The following is a 6,611-nucleotide window of genomic DNA, read 5'->3' as shown; positions in this document are numbered from 1 at the left end:
TGAGAGTGTGTGTAAGGCGAGTGTCAAGTGTACAATATCAGAGTAATACAGAAATATACGGTAAGTCCATGAATGCTATCAGCTATACCAAAGCTATGTAATGCAAAACATGAATGCTATCGGCCACACCAAGGCCATGCGATGCGAGGCCTACGTAGCCAAATGTCATATGCGAGATGCAAAGCAAGCGTGCCAGTTCTCATCAAGTACACATATCAGTACAGTTCCTCTCCAGATATCACCGGGGTCTAGTACACTCACACTGACTGCCTCCTCCCTAGCTACACAGCCAAGCAAGTGGAAGAGACCACACTATCCACCTGACCAGTAGTCTGCCAATACCTACTCAGCTCGTCGATAGCGGACTCATTTGCGAGCTGGTCAAACTCAGCCTAGCTTATAGCCCCCTCACTCGGGCGGATAAGGCCACACCCCCTTCCAACCGACCACGACACAGTGGGAGACGCGGCCTATTGGTATTCGACACTCGGGCGCTCATGTATCCACTCGGTCTAAATGTTGGAGCATCTCCTGGTACTAAAAAAGTTCTGAAATTTTCACCTAAGGACATCCTAAGTGCCCACAGTGCTAGAACCAATATTTTCGGTATCCGATAGGACCATCCACGATGTGTCTGTGGAGGCCACGACCCTGATGTCGCTAGGGCGTGAAGTGATCAAGTCACACATATGCGAGATGCATGAGTCACACCGTACAATCATGCAACAATCCTGCGCGTACCACGCGATCATGTGGGGCACTCTGTCTCATAAGGAGTCCCGTAAATGTTTCAGCCCAACGGCTTATGCTATGGTCAAACATTCCTCATATCAAGCACACATATGATGCGTATGGGCATGAGTCATGGAGCTACACTACGCATGTTATAAAGTGATGAATTATCAACAAGTATGGGCCTATCAATGGGCCCTAAGAAGAGTTACAACGTGGACATTTAACCAACATTGTACTTACAATGTGGACGTTAAACCAACATTGTTCCCAAGGCATGGCCCGCCATAAAATATCATTACATAAACCGTAGGGAATCACACATTGCAATGGACCTACATACATCTCATTGGGCCTCGACCCATAGGCCTTAGATACATCAAATGGGCCATCTCATATGGGCCTTATATAAATCAAGTGGGCCGCATCAATGGGCCTTATGTACATTGCAATGGGCCATAACCCCTGGGCCTTGAATACATCAAAATGGACCTTATAACATGGGCCTTACATTCATATCAAGGTGGGCCTCAACAACGGTCACAAATACATCGAACGGGCCTAATCACATGGGCCTTATGTACATCAGATGGGCCACACCATTTGGATCCCATGTCTATACTCAAGTGAGCCCCAACACCAGTTCGGCCCGACTCGACTCGGCCCGACTTGGCCTATATATATAAAAATATATATTTTTTATATTTTTTCTAAATTCTTACCTAGTTACCCTAACCATTTACAACAATCCAGGCCATCCAAATCGTGGGTCCCTTTGTAGATGGAGTAAACTCCTAAAAATCTATGACAAAAACTCTTCCCAAAAATCAAGGCCATTCAAGTTATCTGCTTAAGCTCTTCTCATAGAGTAGATGGAGCAGAGTCAAAAAATCAAGGCCGTCCAAATCGTGGGTTCGAAACTGGCCCGAACTCGCCCGATTGCTGACCGGGCCGGGTTCGGGCCGGGCATGTTGGCCCAGTGACCGGGCCGAACGGTCACAAATACATCGAACGGGCCTAATCACATGGGCCTTATGTACATCAGATGGGCCACACCATTTGGATCCCATGTCTATACTCAAGTGAGCCCCAACAACGGGCCATAATACATCAAGATGGTATAATCCTATGGCCTTATATATATACCAAGGTGGGGTCCACTTGGACTATAGATCTGTCTTATTTTTAGTCTCAAGCCTGTAAAATGAGCTTGCAAAATGGTTGGACAATTTGGATGCAACACAAGCATCATGGTGGGGGTCCACATGAAGGCCCACCATCATGTATATTATATATAATATAATATATAATTTATATATAGTATATATATACAATATTATATATAATATAATTATATATATATATATATGGATATATATATATATACATACATACACACACGCGCGCGCACACACACCGTCCCCTGGACGGTGTGGATAGAACACATAAGGGGGGGGGTCTCACCGTCCATTGACGGTGGACGGTGAGAATGAAACATGTACATCACTGTGGGTCCCACGTGGGGCCCACCATAATGGTTATTTGCAATCCAATCTGTCTATGAGGTCACGCAGACCTGGACACTGAAGAAAAACAAATTTCATCTTGATCCAAAACTTATGTGGACTCAAAAATGGGTTTCAATGGCAAACAGTTCAACCCCACTGTTTCCTCTGATGTGGGCCACCTGAGTCTTGGATGTGGCTGAAATTTGGAGGGGGCCCACTGATGGAGGTGGCCCACCATATGAATGGGTTAGATGACAAATATACATCATGGTGGGGCCCACGGCAGGGGCCGTGGATCACTACTGTCAGCCCGCCCGCATGGCACGCTGTCAGCGCCTCTGACAGCAGCAGCAGCAATGCTGCTGCCTGTTTTATTTATTTAATTTTTTTTTGAAACCAAGTTTTATCGCGGTTTTCCATACATGGGGCCCGCTTCATGTGAATCTGACCCAACCGTTGGGTCCCATGGCTTAATACAAGCCAAACAAGCTTAATATTGAATATATTTTGGTGAATAGAAACAGCAGTTGGTTTTTCAATGGTAACCACCACAGTTTCCCATGCTATGGCCCACCAGATACTTGGATTAACTTCATTTTTTGGCTCAACGCCTAAAATGGCCTGAGGGAAAGGATAGACGGCGTGGACGGAATACATTCATCAAGGTGGGGCCTATATGAGCGGGCCACCCCATAGGCTTGAAACAAGCTAATATTTATTTTTCCCTGGCTCACGTCCAGCGTCTGGACGCTGGACAGGTTGGGTACACAAGTAGGTGAGGTGGGCCCCGCTCAGGTGGGCCACCACATGATGGATAGTGTGGGTACAATGCATATAAGGTGGGCCCCACTTATAGATGGCTTGGATAAAAGTCATGCCTCATGGTGGGGTTCATCCAAGCAGGCCACACAACCATATCATCAAAAAGAGGAAGAGAGAGAGAGAGAGAGAAATAGAGTGGGACACGCGTGATGGAGGGACCCTGACACTATGGGCCCTCCCTTGAAATCGATCATACATCAAGTGGGTCCCATTGCACGTGGGCCCATCAAATTGAAAATCAACAGTGGAGATCCTTTCTCCACCAAAATGAAAGGTCTAGATGACCCTATTTATGTAAGAAAATAAACATCATGATGGGGTCCATGGAGAATGGCCCCATCATGGAATGATCATGAGCATCAAGGTGGGCCATCGATCACACCTAGGGTCCAAAGTGAGATCCATACCATCAATCGGTAGGCTTCACTTGGCCCTTCATCAAAAAAAGGAAATCTAGGCCTAATAAAGCACCCACTGTTCGATCTTCTCGGTCCGTTGGAAAGCCGATCTCCTTGTATTTCACTTTAACGGTGGAAGATGAGAAATGAATGGCTAGGATGATGGATTTTTTGGATGAAAAGTGGGCCACACACACTTACTTTTCTCTCCTTAGAAGTGTTGGACGTCCACACTCTTTTGCTTGGGATTTTGTGTTTTGAAAAACGAGAGAGAGAATGGGATGTAAGAAGAGAGAGTGATGGGTGATGGAGTGATGGATGGGAGAGAGAGATGGGTGTGTAAGGATTTTGTCGACTTTAGGGGGTAGATGATGTAAGAAGGGTATGGGGTGTGTAAGAAACTTTTGACTTATGGGTTGCTTGGGGATGGGTGTGAGGTGATGGTGTACTTGACCCTTGATGGGATTGATTGATTGATGGAGTGATTGATTGATGGGACATGTCGTAGAGATTCTCTTGGGATTGCAAACATGCGGTGTTTTCTCGAAATGAACGCTGGCCCACATCTCCCTGCCAAGGTATCGGATCGGTGCATGAGTCGTGGTATTAGAACCGCCGCGACGGTGCGATCGCAATGGTACAGTCTCGAATAAAGCTGACTCAATTCTACAGGATATGACTTAGGGTCATGCGCAAACGTTGATTATCGATCGCAGGTTGCTAGAATTCGGCAGGAAGGATCACGGGATTCCACGAACAGTACGGACTAGGATACGGGTCTTACAGAATCACACTTAACAATTGGGGGAAAGAGGATGCTTCCTACTCAACCTCTCCCAAATCCTAAACCGCAATATGAGATAAGTGATCCAAGCTCTTTAAATCAGATGGAGCAAGCTAAATTTATCACCACTCTTAGGAGTGGGAAGACCATTGACAAAACCATTCCGGTTAAGGCTAAAAAGTCTAAGGACCCGGAAGTAAATGAAACTGATAGATCCTAGCAATACTTCACAAGAGTTAGAATCGGAACTCCAAAGCAAGCCGATTGCACCATTCCCCCAACGATTGATTGCACCAAAATCTCTCTCTAACTCTCAGGACATTCTAGAGGTGTTGAAACAAGTGAAGGTCAATATTCTTTTACTGGATGTGGTTAAGCAAATACCTTCATATGCCAAATTTCTGAAAGACTTGTGTATGACCAAAAGACGGTAAAATATTCAAAAGAAAATCTTTTTAACTGAAAAAGTGAGTGCCATCCTAAAGCAAGATGTGCCACAAAAATATAAAGATTCCAGTAGCCCAACCATACCTTGTGTAATTGGGAACTACCGAATTGAGCACGCACTTCTAGACTTAGGAGCGAGCGTAAATCTGATTCATTACTTGGTCTACAAACAGCTACGTTTGGGTGAATTAAAACCCACCCTAACCATATTACAACTTGTTGATCACTCAGTTCGTGTACCGAGAGGGGTAATTAAGGATGTGTTGGTCCAGGTTGACAAATTCTACTTCCCGATAGATTTTATCATCCTGGATACGCAACTTATCAGTAACATGAGCAGTCAAATTCTAATGATTCTTGGTCGCCCATTCCTCGCCACTTCCAACGCAGTCATTAATTGTAAGAATGGAGTCATGAGTATATCTTTCAGAAATATGACATTGGAGTTGAATATCTTTTTCAACATAGGCAAATAGTTAGAGAATGATGACGATTTCCACGACATTAACCTGATTGATTCTTTTGTGGAAGATAGAGCACTTTTGACCTTATTCTCCGACCCTCTAAAGATGTGCCTAGCCCACTCCCATGATTTTGATGATGACATGATTAGGGAGATGGGGACCATACTGGATACCGTGCCGGACTTGAAGTTAACCGGTGGAGGCCACAATTTGAAGAATTGCCCTAAACTGATGTAGTGCCTCTACTGTCTAACCTCAAGGCACCTAAGCTTGACCTAAAACCTTTGCCCTATAATTTAAAATATGTCTATTTAGGTCAAAGTGAGACATACCCGATGGTGATTTCTTCCCACCTTGAGCAAGAACAGGAGAGTATGCTTATCTCTACTCTCATTGACTACAAAGGAGCCCTTGAATGGTTGATTACAGACCACAAGGGAATTGACCCTTTGATTTGTACTCACCACATTCATCTTGAGGATAATGCAAAGACCTCACGACAACCACAATGTAGACAAAAGAAGTGGTTAAGGCTGAGGTTCTTAAACCATTGGATGTGGGTATTATATACCCTACATCCAATAGTCAATGGGTGAGTCCAACTCAGGTGGTTCCTAAGAAGTTCAGAATCACCATCGTAACCAATGCCAACAATGAATTTGTGCCAACTAGGATCAGTACTAGTTGGAGAATGTGCATTGACTATAGGAAGTTGAATACTGTTATGAGGAAAGACCACTTTCCTTTGCCCTTTATCGATCAAATTTTGGAAAGACTAGCTTGTCACTCTTACTATTGCTTCCTTGACGGTTATTCGAGTTATAATCAGATTGAGATAGCCCTTGAAGATCAGGAAAGGACTACATTTACATGTCCTTACGGCACATTTGCATACTGAAGGATGCCATTCAGGTTATGTAATGCTCCCGCCACTTTTCAGCGATGCATGTTGAGTATTTTTTCTGACATGGTGGGGCAATATTTAAAGATTTTCATGGATGACTTCTTGTTGTTTAGTCCATCCTTCAGCAAATGCTTGAAAAATTTAAAAAATATGCTGAAGCGATGTGAGGAAAAGAACTTGGTACTGAATTGGGAGAAGTGTCACTTCTTGGTTCATAAGGGAATTGTCCTTAAACACATCATCTCGTCCAACGAAATTGAGTAGATAAGACTAAAATTGATCTTATCTCTAACCTACCTCCACCCAAGAATATATGAGACGTGTGATCCTTCCTAGGACACGCTGGGTTTTACAGGAGATTTATAAAGGACTTTAGTCACCTCTCTCATCCTCTATGTAATCCACTTCAAAAGGACGCACCACACGAGTGCAATGAGCAATGTCAGGAAGCTTTTACTAAGCTCAAGGGCATGTTAACCACTACACCTATCATACAGCCACCTGACTGGAGTCTTCCTTTTGAACTTATGTGCTACGCATCTGACTATGCTC

The sequence above is a fragment of the Magnolia sinica genome, chromosome 15, assembly GCF_029962835.1.
Source record: "Magnolia sinica isolate HGM2019 chromosome 15, MsV1, whole genome shotgun sequence".
In the NCBI taxonomy this organism is placed as follows: domain Eukaryota; kingdom Viridiplantae; phylum Streptophyta; class Magnoliopsida; order Magnoliales; family Magnoliaceae; genus Magnolia; species Magnolia sinica.
Note: the sequence above shows the minus strand (reverse complement) of the source record.